At 37.7% G+C, this 17,079-nt stretch overlaps 1 protein-coding gene across 1 annotated transcript in view; it reads left to right on the top strand.

The window, feature by feature from the left end:
* brms1lb (BRMS1 like transcriptional repressor b) overlaps positions 1-711 on the top strand; it is a 7,810-nt gene extending 7,099 nt beyond the window's left edge. The window contains exon 10 of the mRNA XM_084090297.1: positions 1-711. This exon is cut by the window's left edge and continues 904 nt beyond it. The gene's annotated coding sequence lies outside the window, so the exon portion shown is untranslated.
* Positions 712-17,079: the final 16,368 nt, after the last annotated feature.

The raw sequence follows: 17,079 nt of genomic DNA, 5'->3' as shown, positions 1-17,079 counted from the left end.
TACATATTGGATTTTTAGAGCCCAAATCATCAGCTAGAGACTGAAATTATTACAGTTCATACAGTTGTACTGAATGCTGCTTGTTGTGTATTTATCACGTTCACATCCATTGTATGATGTTTCATTAGCAAAGTTTGGGAGGAGCTCAATTAATACAATAAGAGGTATATATACAGCAGATGCACTTCTGTTGGGGGGGTTACATATACTTTCACACTTACAAATAATTAGCATATTGGCATAATCTTTATCTGATTATATGTTAATGTGAACTTGTGAAAAAGTGTTTTAGCACTCGAGTGGTTTGTAATTGTGTACCGAGTTACATGATTTGAAATTGTCTGAGTGCTTTTATTAATTTTATTAACAACTGATAATGCTTTAATTGATGCAGTACCAAACACTACACCGATCTTGCCAAAATAACCATGTCTTCCTGAAGTCACAGAGGTCCAACACATCCTTAATGAAATTTACAGCTTTAAAATAAATCTCATATTAGTAAAATCTGAGTGTTATGTGACGTGACCCATAAAAACATCATTTCTGTAGCAGATAAAGATCTTCCTGCGATGTTCAGAAGCAGCTCTGACAGGACTGTGAGTGAATGAACAAGTAGGCTAATCATATTGCTGTACTCTACACTGAGTTTTTGTTCAGAAGTTTACAGTGGAAATGTAATGTTCTCATATAAAGCTGCTTTTGCATGGTATTGTGTTGTTTTTGTATTTATCCTGTGCTGTTTTAGAATGTAAAAAGTCGTAATGTTTCCAATACCAACCTTTCTTAGTTATTTTTGTAGCTAGCCTACTACTCCCATAAAAACGGCTGACTATTCGTCGACACCAAATCACAACCGGGTTCCTTTTAAAGCAATAGTTCACCCAAAAATTAAAATTGTGTTTACTCATCCTTGTTGTTCCAAACCGCTTTCTAAACAAGTTGACGGTGGCCATTGACTTACATAGTAGAAAAAAAAAAAAATGTAGGCCTATATACAATGGTCAATGGATATGGCTACCATCAACTGTCTGTTATCAACATTATTTAAAATATCTTCTTTTGTGTTCACTTTGGGACATTTATGCACACATAGATTTATGAATGAAATCTACAAACTTATATTCGATCCTGTAGCTCAAGTTTCATGAATTAGGCCCATTATTTCCCTAAAAAGCAACTGAACGAGATTAATCATGATTAGTCATTTTTAACAGCCCTAATATTTTAAGACATGATTGCCTATTTACCAGTTTTAAATGCAGTGTCTCTCTATGACCATACAGAGGCAGTACAGACTTACAGTTGTTTATTCTGTCTCTCTCTCTCTGTCTCTGCATGTGGAGCATCTACTGTATTGCTGCACCACAGCTGCTGTCTCTCTTCAAAAATCTCATTCGCTCATCTGTGAAAACATGTTTTTTTTATTTTTGTTTTTTAAATCGGTTTCTGGTGAAATGTCTTTGTAATATTTCTCGACTGATGTTTAATAGTTTTTAAAGCCAGCAAATTCTCTTCAGTCAGCAGGTGACTAATGGTAGTACTCATAATGAATTGTTTATAAGTCAAAATAACCTGACACTTCTTCAAGAGGGCCAGAGGACTAATGAGCTCGAGCAAAAGACAAAGAACACTTTTATGAAACGGTAGCTTAAAAAAACCTGCCTGAACTGATACAACAACCTACTGATGTGGTCGGAAAAAAAACAAAAAAAAACACTACATCAGCAAAGTGTCCATAGCCAATAGCAAAACCGACTTCCTGCAAACGCAACAAAAATAATTAACGCTGAAGTGTTGGCTTTCACTAGCATAACCAAATAGAACTGCTAACGTAACGCACAGGTTTCCCAGAACACTCCCCCCGTGTTTTATTGGTCGGAAAAACAGGTAGCCACGCCCCCCAAACGAACGGCATTGGTTGAGTAAATGTTGCCGTACTGAGCTGGAGTTCTGAAAGCGACGTGAAGCCACAGTGTCGCACAAACCTGTGGTTTCAGTCTCTGTACATTAAGTTAGAAGGCAAATAATTTAACATCGAAAAAAAACTACACACTCTTCAAATAATAATCAAATAATAATAATAATGTAACTGAAATATCAACTCACTCAACTCAAGTTTAAACTCTCAGAGAAAAGGGTTCTTGAAAATTAACAGCACTTGGAAGAAATGTAGGCGATTACTGAGCATTGCCTAATATAATATCATTAGGTTACAATATAATCATATTAGGCAGTGTTCCTAACCAATCCTAACCAAATTTTGGCAGACACTCAGGGGCGGATTGGCAATCGGGAATACCGGGAACAATCCCGAACGGCCGGTCCATTTCAGGCCGAACCGGCCGGTGGGCAAAACATTTTTTTCAAATGATTAGCTACCGTACCGGCCTGGCCGGCCGCTCAGCGGCAGCAGAACGCTGTGTGTCTGTGTGTGTGTTTCAGACCGGGCCAGACCAATACTTCCAATCTTGAGGGGGGATATGAGCGGCCCCTCCCAACTTGGACTGATCCTCGTTTTTCCTGACATCCGATTGGCTCAAAGGCGCGGGCGCCGATCAAAGGAGTTTACTTTTGGTTAGGTTTGGGTTTGTGTGAATACAACAGAGAGACAGACGGTAAGAATGGCGAAAAGAAGGAAAGAAGAGAAAGAAATGGGTGGGGCCGAAAAAATACGAATGGAAAAAGAAATCATTGGATTAATATTAGGCTATAACTATTATTATGTAGTAGGTGTAATGTAAATAGACACTGTAACTAAAAGAGGTTTGAATTTTTCTTTGTTTAATTTGCACACTGAATATGGTTTGGAGCTTTTAATTTTGAACTCTCAAAGTGCACCAGATTGATGAATTTAACATTAAAATGCACAAAATTTTCTCACGGGGGGGCATGCCCCCGAACCCCCCTAGAAGGACCAAGGTCCACCCATCACAGTTTTACCAAAAATCCTGTAAGAAACACTTGTATTGCTATGCCAATGCAGATTACAGCTTGTTTTAGTATTCAACACTGTGAAGTATAGTTGGACCGTATTAATAAATATCACATTTTTACTTATTTCATCTGTTAACTCTCACTCGTTCCTATACTCACTCATTACATGGCATTAGTGGTTTTAATGAATAGGAGTTGGTATGCATATAATTAAGGGCGTGCAAAGAAGGGTGGTGTTTATGATCATATAGTGGGCCGGTGTGGGCCAAAATGCCCGGGCTGATTTTTTGTCCCAGTCCAGCCCTGCAGACACTTGAGGTTTGTTGTCAGGTTTCCCCACACAAATGAGGCAGGCGTTTTCTCAGCGAGTTGACTGAGGTATGTAAAGCGACACCTGTCCTCATACCTGATATCCATCGGACTCAAAGCAGGCCAGGGACGTGGAGGTGTCGCTGCTGTTATGCCGTTTAGAGAAATTGATATGGAAATGATATTGAAATCATCAACGGCCAACCTTATGTAGAGCTCCTCAAAAGTATAGATTGCACTAGGCACCTTTCTTTGGTTTTATCAGGAACGTGTCTTCAAGAGAAAATTATGTCACATTACTAACATTCCAGTCACTTGTTCAGATGCTCCAGGAAAAGATTCATTTTTCAGACTTCTGTCTTGTCTTGTCCACTCCACACTGTAAAAACAAAAAAAAAACAAAAAAAGTTGCCGTCAAAGTACAATCAACTTGGATGTTTAAGTTATTTCAACATAAATAACATTAGACTGACTTTAGTTGAAATTAGTTGTATAACATAAAAAAAAAAATTGCTTGGAAAAACATATGTTGTCATAACTTATTGATCATACAATATTTTAGTGTACTTGACCCAGACTGACAATTTTTAATTTGTGTTCCAACCGGAAGAGAAAAAACATGCATACAGCTCATGGGACCTCAGGTGGTTTGACTATGAGACACTTTTTTTGTGAGATCAAGCACTTGCATGTTCAGTTTCATTTTGGATGTGTTTTGCTGACTTCTTTGCCCTGTTTTGCTACCTTGCCCTGAAAATGTCATTGATTATTTGCAAATTTTCAGGCATTATTGTCCAGTGAATGCAGGTATATATTTGTTCATTAATTCTAATTGCTAATACTGCCAGCCTGACCTCAGTGAGATCATTTGCGTCTGTTCCAGCTTCATTTAAACACATCACATCTTCAAGGGCAAATGCAAAGCAAGCAGTCCAGGAGGGAAATGTACACTGGATGAGAATCTTTTATGAGAAATGTTAACCAGACTTAAACTAGAGATGACAATCTACACGGGAGTCACTTCCTCATTGACAAATGTGAAGAAAATGCAGAGAGAGCAATGTTGCGGTTCATGTAACAAAAAGTGTGTGTGTGTGTGTGTGTGTGTGTGTGTGTGTATATATATATATATATACACACACACACACACAAAAAGTATACTTTTTTTTTTAAATGGTTTAAAAATGGACATTATACTATATCAAAAGGTTTATTGTAAGGTCAAACTAATCAACCTTCCTTCCTGAAGTTCCACTCTAACCTGAACCTGCTAATCAAGGTCTTCAAGTCACAATAAGATACAGGAAAGTGTTTTGGAACTCGATGGCAAGAATGTAGATCTCAAAGATACATTACATTCAACCGTAAGTGCCCTGAAAAATTCTGCCATCTTAAGTGAGATTTCAGAGATTCCAGTCTGAAGGGAGCGAACATGTTGCAGATTGTTCCAATTGAATGCATTTTGTCTTCAACGTATATCACGTGCTCGGAGCGTAGGTAGGGACCCTGTCAGTCGAATGCAGCTCGAGATTGAACACCCCAAGGTTAGGAAATGGTAATAATAATTACCTTATATTAAGAACAATGCATGTTGGGAGTTCCCACAAGGTTATGTATGTATCAAATTGTGTATGTCTGAAAAGACCTGCCAGTCAAACGGTTAGCATTTTCCATCCTGCTGGGTTGGTTTCTCTGGCAAAAAAAGACTGAAAGTTCAAGATGATTTCAGACATTCCTGCTTTGCCCCTTACTGGCACAGCACATTGAATATTCATAAACGGCCTCGTCTGTTCCAAAAGGCTTGAATTGTTCAGCCAGGCTGCATTGGGATACCAAAATAGAGAGTTAATTAACATTTAATCTCCAGTTTAACCCAGGGTCAAACAGTCAGGCCGGATAAGCTGAGCCATGGCCCGTGAACAATATAAAACTTGTTGAAAATGTTGAAACTGTATCTTGCCGGAGGGAAGGCACAGTACACCCCACGGCGCTTGGACAGTCCCCCAGTCTGCTGATAAAGATATACTGCTGACAAACCTTTTGGAACAGAGAGCAAACCAGGGAAGTAAACAAACACACACACACACACAAAAATAATTACCCAAAGTACTTATACCATATTATGCGTGCAGCCAAACGCACAACCCTTCAAAGTATACTTCATTTGATAGTGTGCGCAAACACAGGCATTCAACACAAAAGTGCACTTGAAAAATGTATCCTTTTTCAGTGACTAACCCTCTCTAAACTCTACGTTAGTATCTCTAAAGGTGCGGTCACATTAATGAAATGTAGCCAACATTTTACGGGCAAAAAGGTTCCTTTTCCATTGCTAATAATGCAGAGATGTATAAAGCACTGCTCAAACAGAAATCACTTTCATAACCAAGCAACTTTCTGTTGGTCGGCACAGCGAAATCTGCATGGGAAACTTCTTCGCCCTCACGCGAAACTCCTGATCACTCAGTTTCCTATTGAAATGGCTGCAACGGTAAATATGACCAGGGCATCTATTGTTGTTGCCATCTCCGGTAGTTTGTTGTTGTTGTTCAGTCGTTTCTTTTTGACTGTAAAAAAAAACTTGCCTTTAAAATGTTGCTTCCTTGTTGGCAAACTAATTAGTGCAGCAACAAACAAAAAACACCCTCAAGGTTATGCAAGCTGAGCGTTCATTAGAAAAATCTGGCTGTTGCTGCATTCACGGCATGTCGTAATTGCCATACAAGAAGACAACACATGACGTTATACTTGGAGATGTTCACATCCTTGGACTGGGAATTATGTGTTTCTTTCAACACTATCAACACCTTCATGGATCTAAAGCTGTCAGGTGGTACATCGGTCACATGGTACAAGTCGGAGCTCTCAGACTAACTAACCCTATAGTAAGTACATGTTATTTCATGTAATTAAGTTTTTACAGTTTCACAGAATGAATCTTACAAAAAATATGGTAAAATACTTTCATTTAGATTTTCTCTACTTTAATACTTTTGATTAGTGACCTAGAATTAGTGCAGAATATTTATTATTCACTTTATGTCATAACTTTTTTGGTTAATCCTAAAAGATTCTGTTTATATCTAGGTTAAATTTAGATAATATATATCCCAAATATTCAGCATGACTTTTGGACCCCACTGTATATGTCTAACATTTTTTTTAATGTATTTTTACTCTGCCTTATTACTGTTTATCTCTATAGAAATGAAAAAACCTGGGGGTTTAACTGTTTATACTGTTCCAGCACCCACCCCCATCCCATACAGCCCACTGAAGCCTCCGGCAGCATCAGCACATTCCTGCATGTGCCTCAGACTCTTACGTAAGCCTGACAGAAAAGAAGCAAGAAATAAAGAAAACTCATCCCTCGCTAACTCCTTCTTCACCTGGTTGTTTGAGCGTTGGCTGGCCTCCGGGGCAGGAGGAAGCCCACAGTCTGCCGCCGAGAAGCACACGCTCAAAGACAGGCTGGATCAGAGCTTTGTGTTTACTCAAACCTGCAGTTGAATAGAAGAAGAACTCCACATCCCTTTTTTGAATGGGAAATGCTTAGAGAGAGTGAAACTGAATGCAGCAATGCTTGCATTGCTTGCATTTTTAGGCCATGTTAGGCTCACAGGAAGACACTTATTGTCGTGTAAAAGCATAACGCTGAATTGAATGGAATGAAATATCTCTATATTCCAGGAACTTAATGCATGCCTTATAGTTTGGAAAGGCTATTTATGGGCTCAGAATTTCCCCCACCAATCTATATTATATTTATCAAATTGGATGTGTTCATGAAATGATTGGTTCTTCATGGTTCAAACAAAATGGTGAAATGAGGCTGCTTTGATATGCTGGTGAATGTAAACATTATTGTAACTTTTGCCTCTGGGAATCAGATGGAATTGGTGGTATTAGCATATAGTAAACATTGTGAATGAAACAAATCAACTCTAGGGGTTTAATATGACTTAAGGATGCATTTTTCTGTTGTTTATTTAGCGTTGGTTTATATAGAAGTAGTTTAGGATTATGACTATTAGGATTATTACAAGACTTGTCAGTGTTGAGACCAAGACGAGACCAAGGCATGGCGAGACAAGTCAAGGTCAAGACCAGTGTGTGTTGAGACCAAGACTTTGAGGTGATTAAGACCAAGACAAGACAAAGACTTATAGGTGTTGAGACCAAGACCAAGGCATGGCGAGACTGAGTCAAGACCAAGACCAGTGTGTGTTGAGACCAAGACTTTGAGGTGTTGAGACCAAGACAAGACCAAGACCAGTGTGTGTTGAGACCAAGACTTTGAGGTGTTGAGACCAAGACTTTGAAGTGTTGAGTCCAAGACGAGATCAAGACTAGTGTGTTGAGACCAAGACTTTGAGGGCTGAGACCAAGACAAGACAAAGACTTTGAGGTGTTGAGACCATGCCTACAGTTTGTTTTGAGACCAAGACTTTGAGGGTGAAGACCAAGACAAGAACAACACTTTGAGGTGTTGAGACCAAGACTACAGTTTGTTTTGAGACCAAGACTTTGAGGTGTTGAGACCATGCCTACAGTTTGTTTTGAGACCAAGACTTTGAGGGTTGAGACCAAGACAAGAACAAGACTTTGAGGTGTTTAGACCATGCCTACAGTTTGTTTTGAGACCAAGACTTTGAGGGTTGAGACCAAGACAAGAACAAGACTTTGAGGTGTTGAGACCATGAGTTTGTTTTGAGGCCAAGACTTTGAGGGGTTAAGACCAAAACAAGATAAAAACTTTAAGGTGTTGAGACCAAGACTTTGCGGGCTGAGACCAAGACAAGACCAAGACTTTGAGGTGTTGAGACCATGCCTACAGTTTGTTTTGAGACCAAGACTTTGAGGGTGAAGACCAAGACAAGAACAAGACTTTGAGGTGTTGAGACCATGAGTTTGTTTTAAGGCCAAGACGTTGAGGGGTTAAGACCAAAACAATATAAAAACTTTAAGGTGTTGAGACCAAGACAAGATCAAGGCAGGGCGAGACTGAGTCAAGGCCGAAACCAGTGTGTGTTCAGACCAGGAGAAAGTGTTGAGACTAAGACAAGACCTGGGCAAGGCGAGACAAGTCAAGACCAGTGTGTGTTGAGACCAAGACCAAGACTTTGAGGGGTTGAGACCAAGAAAAGACCAAGGTGGGGCAAGACCGAGTAAAGACCAACACCAGACCAGCATTACTTAAATTCATCTAAAACATCAACATTTACTACCTGAGAAACATCTTATATTTAATCAATAGAATAAGACACTATATAGAGCTGTTAACAACCAACTGAAATCACTAACAAAATTCATCTTTGCACTGCAGAGGTGCCACAGAAGTTGCATCTGAAGTATTTCTGAATTAAAATTCATTTTGATATAATTTTGGGTGGCATCATTAAACAAACTCCCTTTTTGAAAAGAAAGCCTTATTAAATAGACATAATCTTGCATACATTTTAATAAAATAGTCAAATAAGATTTTTTAGTAAAATACATTTTAAAATGTTTATATTTGAAAAGCCTTATCCTCAAAATCAGTCAAATGATGGTCAGAAACATCACCCTCCTAAACATCATGATATTTATGAATTAATCATATAAAATACCTTAAGAGAAAAAGCACCCTCGCATGTATTCGAAGTGTAAGGAAAGTATGTAATTTTTTCTTGATGGTTACAGCACAAAACCATTTCTTGAAAATGCCATGCAAATTTTTCAAAACCCTCAGGTACACATCAAGAAATGTGTGTTGATATGAAATATGACTTGCATATATAGCATATTCTTTATTCAGTTTCTTGAGCACCAAATGCAGAGACTTTCTCACCTGCACTCACATTGAAAACACAAGCTCGACCACTGCTCTAAAATGACACATTGCTAGACGCAGTTGAACATATTAATTTTAGCCTCTCCATTTCCATACTAAACACGCAGCCTCCAGATCAAGTGAATGTTACACAGAGAGTCAAAGAGCAGCAGATGAGTCACTCATTTCCATCTCAGTGGTCTCAGGTGGGATACAGCGTACACTCACTGTAAATATAGCTCTTCAAATGTACACGTCTGTAGCTTAAAGGTCCGAATTCTGCATTATTGAGTAGATTGCATCAACCGGCAACCTATAAACTTATCTTTTGGGATCCAATGACTCATTAGTTGATGAGGCCATTCGGTTATTAGCCCCAATACCAGGCTAGCACAGAACAGTGTCACTTATCTATTTGTAGCTCGTAAACTTTGAAAGACGAATGGCTAAAGGAAATCTGACTAGCGCACTATAGCAGAAATATTAGACTGTGGTGTGCGTTACAGTCTGCTAGCTCGGGTTTTCCCTCGGTTGCTTGCCCCACCGCTACATCGGCTTCTTTTATTTATAAGCCGGAGAGCATGTTCAGGTGCTTTCAAGAACAGAGGGGTTTCAAAGCTACTGAAATGAGGAGCTGAGCACGAAAACAAAGGTCTAGAACAAAAAGGGTTGCTTTACATTTCCATTCCACTTTGTCTGAAAGTCAAATATCTTTGCTACTCCTTTGCAAGTTATCAGGATGCAGGAGAGATTTAGTTGCAACACTTCGGCTCTGAATCGCACTGTAGGCTATTTGTGATGTTAGAGAATATAAATGCTGTAGAATGTAGTAATGGAAAGTCAAATTCTCGGAAAGAGAAATGAAAGAGTTTGCTTATCGCAATGAAGGATTTTGTTCATCCAAGGCATGTTTGGTTAAAATTTTGGTCAACTTATAGTGAAAACTATCCATTTTAATATCAGTGTCAGGTAAGAGTAAGATGCTCGTCTAGATTTCGCTGCTCACTTATGTGGGTTTATTATAAACAGCCACTTGTGAAGTTTACTTAAACAGGGTTAATATATAAAAATGATATCAATAAATATAAACTTGAGACATATACGTCATACGTGATGCACATAAGCACAGCACATGACCTTCCGTAACGCCCACGTCTAGAAAACACACACTCGACCTCTGTAATAAACACAGAGATGTTAGTCCCATCCGAATCTGTCCATGAAATCACAGACGTCGAGTGATAAAAACTGTAACTCAAACATCGGTTAGAAAACTAGTCCCGTCCAAATAGGGCTTAAGTTGTCTAATAACTTGCCAGTTTCAGCACACTTAAGGTGAAGGTTTTCTGCAATATAATCCTCCATAGTTTTAGTTTCCACTTTTTCATTCCATTTGCCTTAGCCATGCAGAAGAATTTGCCTTTCAAAGTTTGTGTGTCCTTGTTGTTTCCAAAATGGAATATAATGTCAAAGGTATTTTCCATGAATAGGTCACAAAATAGGGCCTGAAACTCTGAAAATATTTAGAAAGTTAATACTTTTTGCTTTACAATTGGTCATGGAGCTGCTTAAACTTCAGAAAAAGAAAATTGTTAGCCTCAGGAGATCAAAATATGTGAGCTGTTGCATTTTCTAGTCTTTATTATTATTATTGAGCTTGCATTGCAACCCTGTTGCCAAAATTTGGGGCGAGGCTAAATAGCACATAGCTTAACACATAGACGATAAACAATGAAGGACAGGGAGCTAGCTGAGATAGAGTGCTTAAATACACAGAGCAAAAAAAGGGAGAAACTAACTAGACAAACCTGAACTAAGGACTCTAATTAATATATAACCATGGAGACAAACAGGCAGGGAAACTGAGAGAACAGAACCAATTAACAAACTAGGCAAAAGACAAAATAGAACAGACCAGGAAAACTAAACAAAACAGAACAAACTTGAGACATATGTGCATGTTATTTACAGGTGCAGTCAAAAATATTCAGCCCCCCTTGCAAATCAGATTTATTGGCAAAATTTACAGACTTTCAGTTGTTTGCAATGAACAAATCAAACAAAAGTAATTGGAATACCTCAACACAACAAATGTTTCAAGCGTTTTGTTGATGTACACTACAAGTGCACAGGGTTAATAATTAAAATGAGTTTACTACAGTTAATTCAATTCTACAATGAATTCAAAATGGTAAAAGTTACTTTTCATGCTAGGTTAACTCGGTAATAATTTATCCGACACATCCAATTATAGTTCCTACAACAAAATTGGGATTTAAACCTCAAATGCTTAAAAAGTCATGGGACACAACTGTAGGGTTATCGCTGAGCTTAAACAAGTAACTTAATCTCTCAACAGTAAACATTAGAACATTCAGCATTGTTTACTCATTGTCTAAATATCCCCTTTAGTCATTAAGACACAATAACTTCTCCTCCCTTTCGCACTGCAGAAAATGCGTCAGGTCGTCTCTCCATCAAAAGGCAGCGTCAGCTCCGTATGCCTCAGTGCTCCAGAGATCTGCAGACGCCATCAATACCAGAGGAACTGGCAGGAAAATGGGCCAATCTCTTGTGAAGCCTATAAAAGAGCTCTCGGAAAGACTCACACAATCCGCTCAGTTTAATTAGACTGCAGGACGTGAACATAAATTGATATACTTCATTCCCCTCGGGTTTGATTGCGTTACCGCAGGTTTATAACTATACATGTAGGAAATTGCATCTGGCCGTCTCCCCCATCATAAACAGCAATATCTTGCTGCTCCATTTCACTCACAATGTCACGTGAGCGCTGCTTAACATTAGCATTTTATCGCCACTGCAAAGCATTCACCGCTCTGGCCGTCACTCCCACTAATAGCCAAATGCTCATTCTGCAGTCAGTTATGCAGAACCGCGTTGTGTCCCAGCATTCCCCGGCTCAGGTGGCATAAATCCAAGATTACAGCGCGGGATGGGGGGGATGTACATCAGAGTGAGGAAATCCCTGGCAGGAGGATCCCAGCTCAGCACTTTTTCTCTTGAGCGTGCTGACGCTGCTGCAATCCCTCATTCTCACCTCCACAGTGGTCAATGCACCATGACTTGTGAGTTAAACCTAGAATGGTGTTCTCCGTCCACAGTGTCAGCAATATCTCTTTTCTGTCCAGTGTACTTTTTTTGCCTTCTCTCAGCAGTAGATGTAACTGTCATCTCCCTCAGACTTCCTCTTTGAGTTGTGACAGCCATGTTACATCCGCAACCCCACACTGCATAAACCACACGTATAACAGTGAAATAACAAGTTCTGTCATGAAATGGGGCAGGCTGGTCAATTACATCGTTAACTACATGTCACAAGCTGATTGGTCAGTGTTTGCTGTATCAGCTTGTAGCGAGCTTTCAAAGTTCCTCTGAAACCCTCCACCTTCCCCAGCTCCACCTGTATAGATTTGCTGTGAGTAATTTAATATATGCTATTACTATGTCTTACATGCTTACAGCAGTGTGCGTATAAATTAGCAGTAGCAAGTACTTGCTCTGCAGCAGCAGCAGTGTAGCAGATCTATTCTGCCAAAACTAAATACATTAACATTGTCATATCCATTACCATGCTAAACTCTCCCAGAGTTGTCATGATAGAACTACACTGTAAAACAATTTTTTTTCCAAGTTGTAAATAAAAGATTATTTTTAGTCTGTTTTACAGGAAAATAGTATTTCAGTCTTTCTACGTCCAAATGTAACGTTTAATTTAGTGTTACTTGCCATTTCTTTGTAATTATTTGTGAGATTCCCTAGCAATTTGAGTGAAAATTGTTTTAAAGTAGATCCTACACCATTTTTTTTTTTTTCAGTGTATTAAAGTTTAGCTTTTTATTTTTTAATTTCTTTCCCAGCTTTAAAGGGAAGGTTCAGCCATATGTGAAAATTCTGTCATCATTTACTCATTCTTTGGCCATACAAAACAACACCCACTGATATTAAAGGGATATTTCACTGCTGGAAAGATGAATGTGTATTTAAATTGGGTCATTAATGTAGTAGAAATGTGAAATTATTTTAGAAGTTTGTGCCTTCTAGACTGAGAAAAGCCAGAAAATTTATTTTTGGTTCATGCGGATGAAAGACAACAACTCCCAGAATGCACTTGCTTCGCTGCCCTACGAGGCCACTCCCAAACCACGCCTACCGGTTACAGAGGGCAGTATCGGAAGAAATGATACAACTAGGCTACTAGTTGACTCGAAACTGAAAAGACGCCGTTTTATCTTGAGAGCCCACTATGGGCGGGTTGAAAACATGCAGAACTAGCTCCTACTACTGGCTGTAGTTTCTAGCCTCTGGACAAAAAAGCCTCCGATGACACAAAATGACGATTTTTGCATCATCTGAGGTTTTTTTCCAGACACACAATACAGAAATCTCTCGTCTCAGGGGGGATATGAGGGAGGGAAGCACGTCATTCGAAAATACTTTCCAGGTTTCTACTGATACAAAGCTTAATGCTAATCGGTGAAGTATATCACTCTAATTAAATGAACAATAAACACTGCCATATACACTACCACTCAAAAGTTTTAGGTCAGTAAGATTTTTTAAAAGGAATTAATACTTATAAATACTGAAATTAATAATGAATAATCAGCAAGGATGCATTAAATTGACCAAACACAAGTGATTTAACTTAAAAAAAAGTGAGGAAACCCGTTGCTTTAAAATTATTAAGTAATAAACTTGATGTGTAATTGAAAAAAATTAAGTTATGTGAACTTGACAATTCCACATAACTTAATTTTTACAATTAGGCATGGGGTTTGTTTACTTAATTTTAAGGCAACGGGTTTCCTCACTTTTTTTAAGTCAAGTCAACCGATAACATTTTACAGTGATAGTGACAGTAAAGACATTTACATTGTATTACATTTCTACTTTAAATAAATAAATTCTGTTCACTTTCTGTCCATCAAAGAATCCTGAAAAATATATATCACTGTTTCCACAAAAATATTAGGCAGCACAACTGTTTTGAGCATTGATAATAATAATAAATGTTTATTGAGCATCAAATCATCATATGATTTCTGAAGGATATCTGTAATTTTTAATGAAGTAATGATGGAGTAATGATGCTGAAAATTCAGCTTTGACATCACAGGAATAAATTACATTTTAAAATATATTATAATCGAAAGCAAGTATTTTAAATTATAAAAATATTTCACAATTTTGCTGTTGTATTTTTGATTTTAAAAAATGCAGTCTTGATGAGCATAAAGGACTTCTTTCAAAAACAACCCCGTCTTCTTTCATTAATTCAGTTTTTTATACCTTTAATAGGTCTGAAATCTGTCAAAAATGATCTCTTTGAAGACGAGTTTGAGAATACTAGATTAGATTGCTCCGCAGTGTATATTTCTGTTTGAGAAAAAGGAAGAGAGACAGGGATACAGTAAAAGGAGGAAAGAATAAAAGATGAGCCTGAGGGTTTCCTCCTGATGTGGAAAAGCCCTGGGATCCCTCTGCAAACTGCTCACGTCTTTTATTTTCTTCCCTCTTTGTTAAGCTGATGACAGTCACCCTCCCCATCTGCAGTTTTCCCGGGGAAGCTTTCCTGAACTTAGGCTCTGTGTCATAAATGATAGGAAAGGATGTTTTTCTTCACTGAGCAGAGCTCCAGAGCGTCACACACACATTGAAACACTGCGGAGGATTTATGCAGCAAAACAAAATCTGGGATACCCCAGTTCCTTTTATGTTCTGCTGTCTTCAGCTTCTTCTTTTTTCACACACTGTGATGAATGAATTATTAATAGAATATCCGATCTAAAGCGCTTGAGGGATGTTTTAACGGCTTCTGTAATTTAAAGGTCTGTTTGTCGCACCAATGCTGTTTGAGAAATGTAGGTCAGAGAGCCGATGCTGCAGTCATCTTCACACAAACACAAACGCTCACAATTATCAGGCACATTCAGCGTTTCCTCAGACTTTTGAGTCAGGCAGATTTAGAAAAAATTAAATAAATAAATATGCTTATTGACGGTGAATACAAGTGTACTTGCTGTGTATGTAAATAGTTGTTGGGGGGGGGGGGGGGGGTAAAACATATTTATTAAAAAAATATAAACGTTTGTTGTCATGTTGGTATTTCACACAGTTCATTTTAAATGCAACGACTCAAATGTGAAGACATTATAGGTAAAGTGTGCTAACATTTTCCTAACACCTGTAAGGTTGTTACCAGATGAAGATAAAGGGATGAAGACAGGATCAAAATAGTTTAAAAAAAACAAAAGGGTATACAGGCGTAACAGTATGTAGCTACACACACGCTTACACAAACACAGACAGACAACAGAAGAAAGAAAACAGAGGAACTATACACAAAGAAAACGAACTAAATGATGAGCAGCTGTTGTGGAGGATTAGTGTCCATGGTGACTGATGAGTGGCGGGAAAATAGAACAAAAGAAACATGTGACTGAAGACAAACAAACTAAAAGTCCATGAAGGTTACACTGACTGAACATGAACGTGACAAAAAAGTTTTTTAAAAATATATTTTCATATATTAATACATTTAATATATTATGGGTTAAGTCACACCATGACTGATTTTAGGGATAAAAGTTTTTCAAATATTAATGAGCAATTTTGGTTTAAGAAGAAGATTTGTTAAATATGTCCTATACAAAATAATAAACATTGTATCAACATTATTATACACTCATAAAAAATAAAGGTTCCAAAAGTCAGGTTTTGTGGGTTCCTTAAAGAACTTTACAGTGAATAGTTCTTAAAAGAGCCATTTTTTTTTTCTTAGTGTGAAGAATATTTTAAAACATTTTAGATTATAAAGAACCTTTCATATAATGGAAAGATTCCATGGATGTTCTTCAGGGAACCATCAATGCCAATCAAGAACCTTTGTTTTTAAGAGTGTATAGCAACACTTTAGTTTAGGGTCTAATTCTCACTATTAACTAGTTGCTTATTAGCATGCCATTTACTAGGATAGTGGCTGTTTATTAGTACTTATAAAAGCACATACTAATGCCTTATTCTGCATCATCATATTCTACATCCCTTAATCCTCAATACCTATACTTAACAACTGCCTTAACTATTAATAAGCAGTAATTAGGAATTTATTGAGGCAAAAGTCATAGTTACCCATACAGAAAAAAAAAATATTGAAATATATTTTTAAGTGTCAAAAATATATGTGGCATATATTCCAAATACATTGAAATATATTTGCATTGTTGTTCACTTATATTTATCATTTTGAAATATATTCTGAGATATAACAAAAATATATGATGTTAAGTGTGAAATATATTTACATTTATAACATGTAATGTAAAATATATGACAAAATATATGGTCATAAAATGTTTAGCTTGCTAAAGAAGGGTCGAAAATGTATTTTGATCATAGTAATTCCTCTACCTTTTCCCCTATACACAACAGTAGGCTACCATATTTCACTACTGTATTATGACACACACACACAGCTATAATAAATACTGTACTTACATTTAAATGACTGCAATGTAAAATGACAGATAGTTGCTTTCCTAGGACTATTAGGCCATATTAGGTGGCACGTACCTAACACTAAGTGCAATTATTAGATTTATTGTTGTGTTTTATTGACATCTTTCCTGAAGTCACTTAAATATTGAAAATATGCACAATATTTATGATGCAAGTATAACAGTGACACTCCAACAGTGAAGTGCACTTAAACAATAGATAGAACTCAGTGTACACTGCATACACACACTATTAAATAACTGTATTCAATTATTTCCTACATAAAATTGTCATTTTAGGCCAAAAAAGTCAGTAAACAGGCAGCCGTGGCCTACTGGTTAGGGCTTTGGGCTTGTAACTGAAGGGTTGCTGGTTCAATCCCCGACCAGTAGGAAAAATGTGGGTGGGGGAAGTGGTAGAGCACTGCTCTCCCATGCCCACATCCACGGCTGAAGTGGTCTATCTAAAAAATAAATTGGAAATGTGTTGTTTGTTTGTGA

Source organism: Abramis brama (genome assembly GCF_963993115.1).
Source record: "Abramis brama genome assembly, chromosome: 18".
Classification (NCBI taxonomy): Eukaryota; Metazoa; Chordata; class Actinopteri; order Cypriniformes; family Leuciscidae; genus Abramis; species Abramis brama.
This window is presented reverse-complemented; position numbering and strand designations above follow the sequence as displayed.